The 15,990-nt window shown below is 36.2% G+C and overlaps 1 protein-coding gene across 36 annotated transcripts in view; it reads right to left on the minus strand.

Annotated features, from left to right (window-relative positions):
• The window catches only part of NRXN1 (neurexin 1), a 1,076,640-nt gene that overhangs the window by 133,471 nt on the left and 927,179 nt on the right, over window positions 1–15,990 (minus strand). The gene's annotated exons all lie outside the window — the stretch shown is intronic.

Here is a 15,990-nt window from a genome sequence, read left to right on the forward strand (position 1 = left end):
TGTAAGGTCAAAGGTTAAAAGTTAATACTTAAAGCTTGAGCTATACAGTTGCCACATGATTTTTTGAAATTTGGAATTTTAAAAAGTTCTACCTAGAACATTTCATGTTTCAGACTTGTCATTCATTCATTTATTTTATTTTAGCAAACAAAATTATTCCTATGTTAATTGAAAATTAGAAATCTGCATTTGAGCTAGGTTATTAAACTTAAGTTATAGACAGACCCGAACAACCAATTTAAACAGCATATAATAGCTTTACAAAAAAAATGACCCTTGACCTCAGGGTTTTGTCTTTTTGATGTTTCTTATTAACTAGTTAAACATGTTCAGCTACAACAGGTTTAAGTTTTCAAAATACATTCAACCTCTAATCCCAGATTAGTAATTTATGAACACCAAACTTAACACCATCTTTGGTACACTGAAGCAACTCAAATAGCCCTGGCATTCTTTATTTCCTATTAAGACAACATATTTCCTTATTTGTTTCATTTAAGAAAACCACAATGTCCAAACAGCTCTTGTGTATTCCACCAAAATTGGTTCATCAATCACTTGCACGTTACATGAGAGTACATCTCACATCATCCAAATATGAGTTAGGAAAGGCTTTGACAAAAGTGACTTTTATTTGAGTGTCCTTCAGTTTCTTTAAAAGCGTGGCATGCTGAAGCATATAGCATCTGAAGAAATTGTATTTAAGTCTTTGTATATTCAAATCCCTGCTTACTGTTAAGTTATTCTCTTTAAAAGGTGTAAGAGCAAATGAAGCTGTAAACAATGGCTCTTAACCACAGGTTAGAACTAAAGGAAAGTCTTGCTTCTCTGAATAGAAAACGTTGTCTGCTAGAAACACTGTTTATATTGCCCTTGAATGAGGCTTGCAAATAGATGAATATTTTCTTGATCTAGAAGGCGCTTAAGAAGGGTCTGGGCTGCTGTTAGTGCTCAGGAGTATATATTGACAGAAGAGTTTTTCTATTTTATGAAAATTACATATAATAGAATTTGGAACTGAGATATTTTGTTAATAGCTTGAATGAGACCTAGTAGTTAAAAGAAACCGTAAATTATAGTGTTACCTATATAGAATGCCTGGAATATTTTGCTAGAGAAGAAAACAGATATACCTTTCCCTCAGATTTATAATTATTTATAAGAGACTTTCGCTTTTTATGCTAATGTACTTACCATAGTATACTTGCCCTCACAAAGATCATACACCTTTGAAGAAGGATGAAAGACCCACTAGGTACAGAATCTCAATGTATTGTTCAAATGTGTATGTGACCAAAAATATTTCACATATTGATATTAAATTTAAAATGAAAACAAAGTTGAGCTAAATATACATTTAATGAAAATATTAAGCCATATTTTCTGGATCATGTAATCATTTAAATGTAAAGTTGTAGTTCATAATGTGGGAATGTGTTTATATCATTTTAAAAATATTATCAGTTTACCAAGAACAGGAAAAAATCCAATTCTACTTTTAAAATATGTTCACAGTTTGTGTTCTTTTTGTGTGATTGTGTATGCATATATTTTAGAAATATAGAAAAGCTTAATATTTTCTGTCCTAGGGCAATGTGGGTATTGATAAACTGTGTGATTTTGTGTAATTATTATATTTTTACATGCTTAAATTCAAAGGTAGCCACAAAATGGTATTTAATGTGTATTTTTTCTATGTGGACTTCCTTCTTAGCCTATGCTCATGGCAGTGCTCAGTGACATAAGCTTCCTCACCGTTTTATTATTAGGTGGTTTCTTATGCAAGATTTACCCTTTTCCGAGATGATCCATGTTTCCTCAGACGTTATCCAAAACCAGTTCTGTACATCACTCTTAGCCAACTACTTTGACTGTCTTTATCACCTTCCTGCATCTTTCTGCAATAAGTCCAGTCAATTCACACCAACCAATACTTAAGCACACCATGAATAAATACATTACCATTTCCCTTTGGACAAAATCTCCACCCGTTACTGATGCATCTGTATCCTCAGGTCTTTTACTACTCCCACTGCTTCCTCTCTGCTCCATCACACGGCCATCCCTCACTTGCCCTCCTTTCAGGTTTCTTCAGTTCTCCCAAAGCTCCTCTTTCTTGCCTCTGAGGTTTCCCATCTGTAGATTGTCTCATGTGAGATATTCTCCCTTGCCTATCTCATCCCCATCTTTTCCAGCCAACCTTCATTCATTCTTAGAAAAATCCTTGTTTTTAGGTGGCATTCCATGACCTAGTCAAGTTAGAATCTCTGACTACATACTTCACAGCTCCTGAAACACAATCCTTAGAAATAGGCTTAAAAGTTACCATTCAATTAATAGTTTTCCTCGTAGTTCTTTAACACTATAAAGTCAAGTACTTAATGGAGTGTTTACTGTGTCTCCACTGTTTTCCCAGCACCTAACACACAAATTCCCATCCTATACCTGTACAATGAAATGGAGAAAAAACTCTTTCTAGTTCTAGTTTATGAATTTACACTGATCTATACAATCAATTTGTTATTTAAAATGTGCCAGTGCCATAAAACAAGAAAGCATAGATTTCAGCAGTACAGGAAGGTTAGAGAAAAAAGTATCAAATAAGATGAGCAAAAACAAATGTCATATTCTTATAATGAGTTGAAATGGACACTTGAAATATGTGTATACAGAAAATTTGTCCTTACGTTTTGACAGAGTCCATCAACAGTAACATAATTGACATGGCCCAACTGAACTCAACATCTGTTTGAGAAGGCCTTTGAGGTTCAACTAAAATAAGAATGTAAAAAAATTATTTATTCTACTTATGTGGTGAAACATTTTGGTTTTTAAATGTATTAAACTAATATTTTACTTCAGGTGGATAGAGTTTATTGTGAGGATCTATCTATCTCTCCATCATCTCAGAGTGTTACTGTGCTGGCTAGCCATGCATCATACTGACACACAAGCTAGAATTACTGGAAAGGAAGGAACCTCAAATGAGACAATGTCTCCATAAGGTCCAGCCAGTAGGCATTTTCTTAATTAGTGATTGATGGGAGTGAATCTAGCTCATTTTGGGTATTTCCATCTCTGGGCTTATTCTTGGTTCTATAAGAAAGCAGGGTGAACAAGCCACAAGGAGGAAGCCAGTAAGCAGCATCCGCCATAGCCTTTGAATCACCTTCTTCCTCCAAATTCCTGCCATGTTTTATTTCCTGTCCTGATTTCCTTTGATGATGAACAATGATACTGAGGTATAAACGCAATAAATCCTTTTGTGCTCCCACCAAAATAAAAACATAAACACTGCTTATGAGCCAATGAATGACTATGAAAATGAAGACAATTTACCAAATGAAGAATGTAGTAAAGATAGGAATGAAATTTTAAGATAATGTATAAGATTGGCAGGCAAATGGAAAGGACCATAAACTCCATAGCCCTGAACATCAAATGCCAGTTACTTCATGTGGCATCTTCTTTAATGAAGATAATCTGAGATCAAATTACATGTCATTCTCTGTAAACATAATCTTTAAAAATCAGATAGTATTTACAACATATATATATATATGTATGTGTATATATATATATATATATATATATATATATATATATATATATATATATAACATATTGCCGGGCGTGGTGGCACACGCCTTTAATCCCAGCACTCGGGAGGCAGAGGCAGAGGCAGGCGGATTGCTGTGAGTTCGAGGCCAGCCTGGACTACAAAATAAGTCTAGGACAGCCAAGACTACACAGAGAAACCCTGTCTCAAAAAAAAAATTAACAAAGAAGGTAATATATATATATATATATATAATATAATATATATTTCTAATATATATATTCTAATATATAATATTAGAATATTATATATTTCTAAAATATATTATATATATATATATATAATTTTGTTCTTAGAGTGGATAAAAATTCAATAACGTTTCTTAGCACTCATAGCATGATGAATACAAAGTTAAAAAGAATAGAGGGAAAATGCTGTTTCTTCTTTCTGGTCTTAGAGCTATGGGCTCCAGTGATCCTCCTGCTTCAGCTTCCTAGTGTTTGAGGCTATAATAAAAACAAACCACTGCAGTTTGCTGACCTTGTGTTAAATGGTGATGCAAATCTTGCTTAGATATTATGTACAATCCTAACTTCATTGTTCCCATGAGAAGTTGCATTGAGAAAGAAGTAACTGAAGCATACTTTTTAAAAGAATTTACAAAAATGAATTTCTTTTAAAGTATGGAATAACAAACATTCTATTAGTAGCTAGAGTTTAACTAATTATTAGAAAGCATAAAATATATACTAGGTAATATATTAAACATATATGTGTATAGTTTATGTAGTGAAACATTCAAATAATAATCAACAAAGATGTTATAAAACTAGAAAACAATTGAGAAAAAGATGGATCATTGTTTTCAAAAGTTATGGTAATGTTAACTTTTAAAATGTCAAGAATTTTTGAATTATTTTGTTAGTTGTATTTAATGTTATCTATTGTCTAATCTCTGTCTAGAACTTACATGAGTATAAAGAACATAAAATGGTTAATTTTACAAGACCGTGAACACATATAATTTCCAATGCCCTTTTATATGTTTATTTTAAGGGGAAATATTTGGTTTGTAATGCAAAGGATGTAGGATAACTACATAAAGCTTTTATGGATAGTGAAAGAAAGCCAACATGAACAATATCTGATATTAGGAACACAGAACATCCATAAAGTATAAATGAATCTGAAGGCGAATCTCTGGGAAGAAACATGCTACTCTGCAAGTATTCCCAAAAGAGGGAAGGATGCTACAAGCATGACTCAGCTCTGAATGACTTTTCCTTTGGGGCTGTTAAGAGGGGCTAAAAAATAATTTCAACTTAATAATCTTACAAAATCCAACTATGGCAATATGTGTACATGGATCTTGGTGAATGCTTAAAGGATGGTAGTTTAGGCAGATATGGTAGCCCTAAGTGTAATCCTTGCATTGGAGAGAATTGGGGATGTGAATTGTATTGATTACAGACTAGCCTGGACTATAAAGTAAGTTTCAAGACAGCCTACACAGATGGATGAGACCACGTCTCAAAAGCAAAGCAAAAAGGGATGTTCTCATATTTTTGTCCCTAATAAAATCAGAGTAGGGATTCTTTTTTTTTTATTTCTTGTTCTTCAGGTAGTTATGGATGGGCTTACTCTATTTTTGGTTCTACTGAGAATATTGTGACCTATAATGTAAATCACCATCTATTGAAGTAATTTTCAAGAAATGGATTTGCATTATGAAGTTTGAGGGTTTTTTTCTTTAGAATTTCCAAAGCATTATTTTTGACAGGAAGAAAATATCGGTAACACCTTATCTCTATTCTCATTACTGTAAGCACATGTGGAAGTCACAGTTTACATATGTGAGAGTTGGTTGGTTTACATATGTCCGTGTGTTGGTTCTAGGGGACAAACACAGACCAATAGTTTATACATTGGTCCCCTTCACTAGTCAAGCCATCTTGCTTTTACTTGACCCAGGAGTGATCGATGAACAGAAACACCTATTCAGTGAAAGTGGCATGGAACTCCCATTTTGACTAAATCTACACAGGATCCTTTTCATGTGGATAGGTAGACACATTACTTATGTCTTCTCTAAGATGTGTATCTTGTAATCCACTGTCTCTAAATCCACAGCAATCCACATGTCTCATCTTTCTACATACTAGGAATAGTTGAGTGTATTACCAAGCCCAGCCAAGCCACCATCTATTAATTATCAGGAAACTTTATTTCTCAATATGATAGTGTTTGGAGATGAAAACAGAGCCTTTGTGAGGTAACTCACTGACCTTATGATAGACAACTCAGCAAGTTCCATATCCTTTCTCTCTGTGACAACACAGTAAGATGGTGATCATTTCTGACCCCAAAAGTGCACTTCATCAGATCCCAAATATGCCAGCACTTACTTTGGATTTCTAGGCATCCTCAAGCATAAATAGAACATTTCTGTTGTTAATAAGATACCTTGCTTGTGAGTATTGTCACAAAATCTCAGATTGACTTACATGTATACCTGAAAATATTTGGCTTAGAGTTAAACTTCATTGTGAGACTCAGAGTAAAGGGAAGGGGAATTTGAGACAGAATTTTATGCCTATCTACTAAAAGAAATAACTGCGATTAATGTAACTAATATATGTTTTATCTACCCTTCTTAAAACTTCCTTCTTTGGTAATTTCTCTTAAGAATCATATAATATGTATTACCCTTGAGGAAAAAATAGGGAAAAGGACAATTGGAAACCAAAACAATGTCAAGGAATAATATGACAATAGAGACAAAAAAAAACCTTTTCTATTACAAGCTTCTTATTTCCTGAGGTTTTAACATTGTGCAAGGGCATACAATGATTGGTAAGGGATTCCCAGGTGTAAGCTAAAGCTACTTAAAGTATTTATTTTATGTTAATGCAGTAGTATTTGATGTTTAAGAGTCATAAAGCAGGGTTGGTGGTGTTACTCAGTGGTACACTGCCTATAAATATTTACAAGGTCCTACATAACACACACACACACACACACACGCACACACACACACACACACACCTCATAAAGCAGTTGTTAGTGCTGACAAATCCTATACATGGATTAAGAATTAGCTCTTTACTAATATTTAATTGAGAATGAAGTAAAAAAAAAAGGGACAGTAAGGCTCCTTAATAAAAAATTCTATGCTTTATCCAATATCCAGCCACCAGTGAGCCCTAGTGTTACACAAAAATACATGCTGGCCAAGAAATGATAGCACTTGAGATTTTCTTTTTCTAATTGCATAAAGGGCTAATGGATAGTTTGGTCAGAAAGAATCTCTGATTTTGATTCAATTTTCTGATGAACTATGAATATAGGCCATTCTCTGTTTGTATCATCTATATCTATATTTTTATATATTTTCGGAGACTTTCTTTTTAGAAAATTAGTTTTAATGATTGCATCCTTTAAACTAAATTGCATATAGACACTCCAGGAACTATTTTCTTCAAACATTTCACAGCAAATGTATCAGTGATCTATAAGGAGCACTGCCTACTCTTGACTAAGTGGGAAAAATGGATACAAAGTTGGTCTCTAAAACATTAGTAGGGGAAAATATGGATCTCATGATGGCAGTATTCAGGGACTTGAATAATTTTCTGGACTTATAAGCCCTCATTGAACAATGAGCACACCCTTTGAGAATATAAAGATGAGCTACCATCATTCAACAACAGAAAACAATCATGCAATAGACATGCAACTAAATTGTGTGCATTCTGAAAACTCAACTTCTCAAAATATGAATTAAAGAATATAGTGGACCATCAAGAGACCAGAGAGTCATGTATTAAATGAATTTTATGCTTTACAAATTGCCTTAATAGCACATACAGATTCTTGTAGTCAACACTGCCAATGATGCTAGAATGCAAGAACCTTTTATTCAACAAATGGAAAAAAGTTATGTTCAAACACATGGTGTGATTTTGTGGTATCATGGGTAATTAATTGTATATGAGTTGAAAGCTACTCCATGGCACAATTATGAATGAAGGCGGGGTCTTTCACCAGCCTGAGTCATAAAAGTTCAGCTTCTTCCCAAAGCACTTTCTCATATAATAAAAGATGCTGTGGTCTGGTCTATAAAGTGTAGACATATAAAGTCTAGGGAAAGATTATTCCCTTGAGTACATGAAATCTGCAATCTTCCACAAATCCTCATAGGTACACAGGGAAGCAATTATAACCATTTCCATTTTATGGATTAGTGTGTAGAAGCAGAGGTTGTAAACTAATCAAAGATGTTTTATAGCTGAGAACCCAGAAAGAAGCACAAAATTGATTTGTTTTCCTTTTCTAATGAAGCCTTGCCATGTATAACCACTTGGGGCAGCAAATGTTCCCAGTGTTCCTTGTCCTCACACCTAATCTGGAAGACAAGCCCAATCATAACTATCTACTAAATTTATTGTTTTTTCTAATAAAAATCCACTCCAATGTCAAGTTGAAAAAGAGAGGGTCTAAGCTGTTAATGAAAACGTCCTGCAAGAATTGCCTGTGGAGAGGAGGGACAGAACTTTGAAACACATAAAAATTGATATTAGTTGAACATCACATTTGTTCCTTTCTTCTTCATCCTAATCTCTTATTTTTGTTCTATCAACTTCTTAAATTCTATTCTCCCACTGCTTATTAACCCTAAGTATGCACTGAGATATCTATTCTTTCTAACTATACTTCATTTCTCCCAAAACATATTACACTCTTTGTTCTCTAGAAAATATAAATAAACCCTGGTACTTTTGCTTGTTTGTTTGTTTGCTTGTTTGTTTGTTTGGGATACCTGGCTAGATGCCAGTTTCACCATCTGACTCTGCAAAGTCAACTCACAAGCACTGCCCTAACCCTGGATGTTCTGAGTCAAGTATATGTCACAGGGTCCTACTGCAGTTTCCCATGCACTTGTGAGTGTAATGGACTAAAGCAACCAGTATAATTCAGCATTCCAGACCAGAGATGGCGTGCCATGAGCCTATAACTCACCACTGCTCCAACTGCAGAAATACCAAGGCAGTGATACATTAGAGCAGGGAAGAAGGTGCTTAAATACAAAGTGTTTTCACATCATCATCAGTGAAATTACAGAGAAATAATTAGATAGATGAATTAATAATGAAGAGGTTGATAAGTGATCACTTCCTTTACCTCTACAACAACTTCAACCTACAACACTCTTAAGTACACTTTCCAGTAACAATGATCTGTAAAGCAATTAGGAATAAAATGTCTAAAATGTCAATTTTTTAAATAAGTATTTTAATTTTGATCACACTGCTTCTCAACAAAAACACAAACATCTTCTGTAAACTAAATACAGTGTCTTAGTGCACTGCCATATGCCATGGTCCCTGTCAGTCAGATCACCTAACACACAGAGAAGACACCAATAAGCAGGGGAAAGCTCTGCTCATAACTAACACTTCAGATGACATTCCAGCTCTATCTGTGAAACAGCAAATCAGAAGATGTGCACAGCAGACCACAGCATGACTACTATGGGGCTTAATGGTGCTTCAGAAAAAAACTACAAGCACTGCATGCCTAACTGGCATTGGAAATGTCCCTGTTCATGTCCCTCTTTCCTATATATCAACATTGAGATATCTAGTTTTCTTTTATACACAAATTTGTAGAATAACTTTTTTTCTACTAGCTATGTACATTCAAAGCATTTTCTCAGATATTGTCACATCAGATTAATTACAGATAAAAAGACAGCTCTGTGCTTTTCTCACTGCCTGTGTGGAATAATTTCTTCCTAAGATTTCATGATATTTGTTTCAAAATGCAAAGAGATAAAATAGCATATCAAAAAGCACCAGCAAGAAATGAAAGCAGCAAGGAAAAGCAGATAACCAAATGCAAAGCCTACTCTGGTAAATTAAAGGTCATACTTTATTGTAATGCATGCTAAAGTACTTTGTGCTAGTGGTGTAGCATTTAAGATAGAAAAATGATTTAACAGCTACAACAACAGAAGGGCTACCAGTAAATATATTGATGACTGAATTAAAGGAAATGTAAAACAGCCTATTATTACCTTATGAATGGCATTTTGATATTTTACAGATATGAAAAGCTTGAACACTTTCTAAACTATGATGTCATAGCATCTAAGCATATTCACCCCAATGGTGGCACTCAGAGGAAGGACAGCAGGTTACCAAGAAGAGACTTGATACCCTATAAGCATATATAGGGGGAGGTGATCCCCCTCAGGAACAGTCATAGGGGAGGGGAATAAGGGGAAAATGGGAGGGAGGGAAGAATGGGAGGACACAAGGGATGGGATAACCATTGAGATGTAACAAGAATAAATTAATAAAGGAGAAAAAAATGAAAAAAGAAAAAAAGAAAGAAAAAAAAAAGAATTTCATAGAAACATATTCTCTAAAGCATCTGCTCCCAGATCTGATTTCTAAAGAATCAGAGAATGGTATGATGTGGCTGGAGTTTCTACCTCTCCCACAAGAATTTTCTTCTGTTATTATAAACATTCAGAATATTCTTTGGCAGAATGAACCATAGGATGCTGTGCATATGTTATGATATGGCTGAAAGTGACACTGGGATTTCTCAGCTCTCCAGCAGAGAAAAATGAGTCCTATGAGTGGGAAGTTCAAATCTCATTTTCAATGGGCTCAAATCTATTTTTCTTTGTAATTGGAATGCAGATTTTATTTCAGTTGGAAAGATGATGCTTGTGAGTCACACATAAATAATTTAATGTAAAATGTCTTGGGTTAATAAAGGGTAGGCTGCCAGCTCCTTTCAGTTTCATTAAGGGCAAAATCTCCCAGATAAAATATTCTAAAAATGTTGTACATGAACAATGTGAAGTTAAAATTTCAAAAATAATTACTTACCAACTAGTAACAGGCATGCATTCAAAACTCTATTTGTACCATAGTGGTATGTGTAACTTCACTGTAACCAACAGCTCTCTTAATTGAATAGAGGCCTCACCTGCCAAGAGGTAAATTACATCTGGAAACCTACCTAGTTAGTCATGGATCTTTGAGGAAAAAGCTACAACCACTACTTTACAAATCCAGTACAATACTGAGTACATCCTAAATATGCATGCTTATACCCAATGGTAAGTTTAGTATTTAGGCCTCCTCATCAAAAGAACTTCTTGCAAGAGAGACCATCACAAAATATCCTAATGACACAAAATACAGAGAATAAGAAATACTGTGGTGTCCACTCCCAACCGACACATCTGCAGCTCAATTCCTGCCCAGGAATCATTGCAGATATAATAAGAGCCTGTGATGATTAGAAATATATGACCCCCAGTGGACTCACATATTTGAATGCTTAGTCTCGAGTTGGTGAAATTGTTTGATCTGATTAGGGGATGTGGCGTTGTGGAAGTATGTCACTAGGGATAGGCTGTGAGGAGTCAGAACCTCATATAATTGTTAATTCTCTCTGACACTCTGTCTCTGTCTCTGTCTCTGTCTCTGTCTCTGTCTCTGTCTTTCTCTGTGTCTCTGTCTCTGTCTCTGTCTTTCTCTGTCTCTGTTTCTCTGTCTCTGTCTCTGTCTCTGTCTCTGTCTCTGTCTCCTCTCTGTCTCTGTCTCTGTCTCTGTCTCCTCTCTCTCTCTCTCTTTCTTTCTTTCTTTCTTTCTTTCTTTCTTTCTTTCTTTCTTTCTTTCTTATGCTTGTGGATCAAGATGCAAGCGCCTTACCTTGCCTGCTAATATGCTCTCACCAAGATGACTATGGACTCTCTCTCTCTCTCTGAAACTGTGAGCTCCCCATGAAATGCTTTCTTTTATGTGTTGCCTTGGCCATGGTATTTTTTATCACAACAGTCAAAAAGTAAGCAAGACAGAGGTTAAGGAACAGGAAGTTTTGTGAGAGAGCATGTCTTCTAGAAATGTCAGAGAAGCCCTACCAATAAAGTTCCAGCCACATGGCTGCCTAAAAAATACCTCAAGTGGGAAGACACCAAATGGGACAACCTCCTGAAGCCTCAATCCTAGAAAGAAAAAAAAAACTCCACACAACTGAAGAACAGTGGGAGCAAGAAAAATAGTCTTTCTCAATTGGTTATCCAATACCGAATAGTGAATTCTGAAATAATGTATGTACAGGGACATTATATGGACTAAACAGGTTGTGTTATATATTTAGAAATATATTTTCTCCAAACAAAAACATTGTCTCTTTATTGACAAAAGTTGTTTTTTGGAAGTTAAATATCAAACGTGCTCTACATTCCTGTGGAGAGGGGCCTTTGATAGATGAAAGCTGGGCTTCCAGTCCTATCTGTATACCTCTGAGCTTCAGCTTTCTCATGCATAAAATTGATATGGGTAAAGGAATATATGTAAGTATGTGGATCTCTTCAGGCAGTGCCCAGCCATATGTGTGATGGTGTCATTGCCTGGCATGATTTGCCTTATATGTCATGTCAAGGAATATATAGTTTATGCAAAGTATTTTCCACAACCAGTTCCCAGAAGTGGACTGAGTTAGGCCTTGCTAAGGGTAAAAAACAAGTTAATATTTCCTTCCTAGTATGAATAAAGACATGGGTGGTGGACATTTTACTGTTCATATCTACAACCTTTCATTGCTCTATCAAAAATCACAGCCTTGTGCCAGGGTCCTGCTCAAACTAAGGCACCAGCCAAGGACAATACAGGTGGTAAACCTTAAACCCCTACACAGATCTAGACAATGGACAGAACACTCTCCACAGTAGAGTGGAGAGTGGGATATGACTTTCTCACGTACTCTGTTGCCTCACCTTTGACCATGTCCCCTGGAGGGGGAGACCTGGTGACACTCAGAGGAAGGACAGCAGGTTACCAAGAAGAGACTTGATACCCTATGAACATATACAGGGGGAGGTAATCCCCCTCAGGAACAGTCATAGGGGAGGGGAATAAGGGGAAAATGGGAGGGAAGGAAGAATGGGAGGATACAAGGGATAGGATAACTATTGAGATGTAACAAGAATAAATTAATAAAGGAGAAAATAAAAAAAAACAAAACAAAAAAAAAAAAAAAAAAACAAAAAACAAAACAAAACAAAACAAAACAAAAATCACAGCCTTTCCTCTGAGCAATGTTACAGTCATTTCAAAGGTTTATGGATAGCTAATCCCTGAAGACAGACTAGATGGACAATGGAAAAGAGGTCATTTCTCGGTAGAGGTCACATGAAAAGAACAGACTTTGAATACATGGTCACAAGAGAAAATGGGACTGTGAGAAGTGTATCGATTCAGTCCAAAAGCAGATGAATAAGTTTGGCTTGAATAAGTTTGGCTTCACTGAAGTATGAGTGGGGCATTTTAATCTCTCTATAGATGCTTTGGAGACATCTTCAAGTAGAATATTTAAATCTTAGCCTCCATCCCAAAAGGCTGTGGCAGAGAAAGGCACAGATATTTAAAAGGATCCAGAGAGTGTGTGGCCTAAGGCAAGGCAGTCCTTTTAGTGTAGAATGAGGTCGGTGAACAGGATGTTCTCACAACTGGCCTCCAAGCCTCTACCCAGACAGTAAAGGCATAAAGACCAGCCTTTGGCCACCTTAGTAACCTATAATATCTTAGTTTTGTGGGGGAATTAATCTTAGCACCTTTGAGATGACATGCCAAAACCATTTCTTACTTGGCAATGGCGTCTTTAACTTGGCATCTTCTTTCCTCTCTTTAAAACCATCTTACAGCACTTTGACATTTTTTATGATGAGTTCCAGCTGCCATCTGCAGGGACCTTTATAATTAAGTCATTATATTTTCCTGATGTGTACGATATTTCAAGCTTGTGTGCATGCAACACACACACACACACACACACACACACACACACACACACACATGCTGCTACCAGACATTTTTAGTGCATTTTTTTCTATTCACCCACCGACTGAAGCTGTCATTTCTCTAGCAATCATTTCAAGAGGAGAAAAAAAGCATAGGCTGGAACGCAGAAAAATATCAGTTTTACACAATGTGGTTAAGATGCTGGGGGAGGGGTGCTGTGATATTAGAGAAAGTAGAGAGTGTTTCTCCTTTCCTTAGGTATTTTTAGCACAGAGCGCACTGAAAAGAGTAGCAGAGTACAAGAAGGAATTGAAGTAAGAAAAGTAGTGGTTACTGTTTGTAAATTCTTATGAAATTTTTATCAAAATATCACATTTCTCAAATGCCAGTGATGGTAGAATTTGCTGTAGGGGAGCTATTTCTGGAAGAGACTATTCTGGTGAGAGGGCCAATCCAATCAAGTCGGGCAACGGCACACCTGAGGACATGAAGGTGGCTGGCTACTTGCCCATGCTGGGGGAAGATGGCCAGTTAAAACATCCAAATGGTACCAAATTGCAATAAGTACAAAGGAAGGTAGCATGAATTTCCCTATTGTCCTCAATACAATTCTTAAAACTGGGGTACTTGTGATTTCTAGTCGTGCTCTACAGGAATAATGAATGGGGAAAAGAGCAAATGTACAATTATGTCCTGAGAAGTATGTGCTGGTGCCCTGTAAACGAGGACAACTGAAACTGGTACACATCACACACACACATACACACACACACACACACACACACACACACATACACACACACGTACACACATGCATACACATACATTTACACAAACACTCACGCACACCTGTTTTTTATTTCCTTATAAGTCAACTCATCAAGTCGGCGTGGTGGTGCACACCTTTAATCCCAGCACTTGGGAGGCAGAGGCAGGCGGATCACTGTCAGTTAGGCCAGCCTGGTCTACAAAGCGAGTCTAGGACAGCCAAGGCTGCACAGAGAAACCCTCTCTTGAAAAAACAAAAATAGGCCGGACGTGGTGCCTCATGCCTTTAATCCCAGCACTCGGGAGGCGGAGGCAGGCAGATCGCTGTCAGTTCAAGGCCAGCCTGATCTACAAAGTGAGTCCATGACAGCCAAAGCTACACAGAGAAACCCTGTCTCAAAAAAAAGCAAAAAATAAATAAATAAATAAAATAAAGCAGAAAAAGAAAAGAAAAAGAAAGAAAGAAAGAAAAGAAAAAGAAAAAGAAAAAAAGAAAAAAAGAAAGAAAAGAAAAGAAAAGAAAAACCAAAAATGAAAAATAAAAATAAATAAGTCAACTAAGTCAACTCATTGACTCAGGCTGTACTGAGTTCACACAAAGAGATGAAGTTTTAGGATCATGTAACTCTATAATGAACACTGCTTCTAAATATGGAATTGAGTGAAAATAAATGCTTTGACACATACTTGCATTGAGTGCTTAGAGACTGTTACCAGTGAATTGTGGACCTCTGAAATTCATTTGGTGAAGCCTTTAGCTGCCTGTATATCAGAATGGGATTATGTTTGGGGATTGGCAGCTAAGTACTCTTGTTACTTTTACAGAAGACCTGGGTGTGGTCTCTATCACCCACTTGTTGGTTCACACTATCCGTTATTCTTTTTTCCAAAAAATCTGATGTCCTCTTCTGACCTCGGCAGATACTGCACACACAAGTTGCACATTCATACATGCAGGAAAAACTCATACACATAATATAAAAATAAACAAATATTTTTAAAAAAATATTCTGATAGCATTATTCTCTTAAACAAGTAAGAGGCTGTTAAGCTAAATCTTCCATTTGACAACCCTAATCTAGTGACTATTCTTCTTAGGAGAGAATAGTTGGACACACTAGGACACACTGAGGATGTGCATGTACAGAAGAAAAATCAACTTGGAACTGAAGAAATGAACCTCGGAATAAACCAGCCTGACAATTGCTTAACCTTGAGGCCGCTGCCGACACAGCAGCTAAACACTAAGAGCTGTTCTTTAAGTCACAGTCTGCAGTAGTTTGTTATGGCATAGTTAGCAAATAATTCAGAAATTATATTAAGTGATTTCAAGGTCATATTATAAGCTTATTCATTTATTCTAGTTTTAAGACTCGTTAGTGTTTTGTGTTAATTTCTAAAACAGTTTAGAAATGAGCACTGTTGGAGATTTTCAGGTCAGAGAATATTTACAAATCTGTGTGACGATGTCACAATAAAAAGTGGCGTCTTTTATGTAAATATACCATAGTTTCTTTATTTACTCATCAGTTGAGGCACATCTAGTTTGTTTCCAGATTCTGGCTATTATGAATAAGGCTTCTATGAACATAGTTGCGCAAATGTCCTTGTTGTGTGGTGGGGCATCTTTCAGGTATATGCCCAGGAGTGGTATAGCTGGGTCTTGAGGTAGCACTCTTCCCAATTTTCGGAGTAAGTGATTGATTTCCAAAGTGGCTGTACAAGTTTCTACTCCCACCAGCAAGCTCTACATCCTCACCAGCATGGGCTGTCACTTCTGTCTTTGAATATTGATCAGCTATTAAAACAAGAAAATCTTGAAACTTGTGGGCAAGTGGA

Source organism: Acomys minous (assembly GCF_964271855.1).
Source record: "Acomys minous genome assembly, chromosome: 8".
Classification (NCBI taxonomy): Eukaryota; Metazoa; Chordata; class Mammalia; order Rodentia; family Muridae; genus Acomys; species Acomys minous.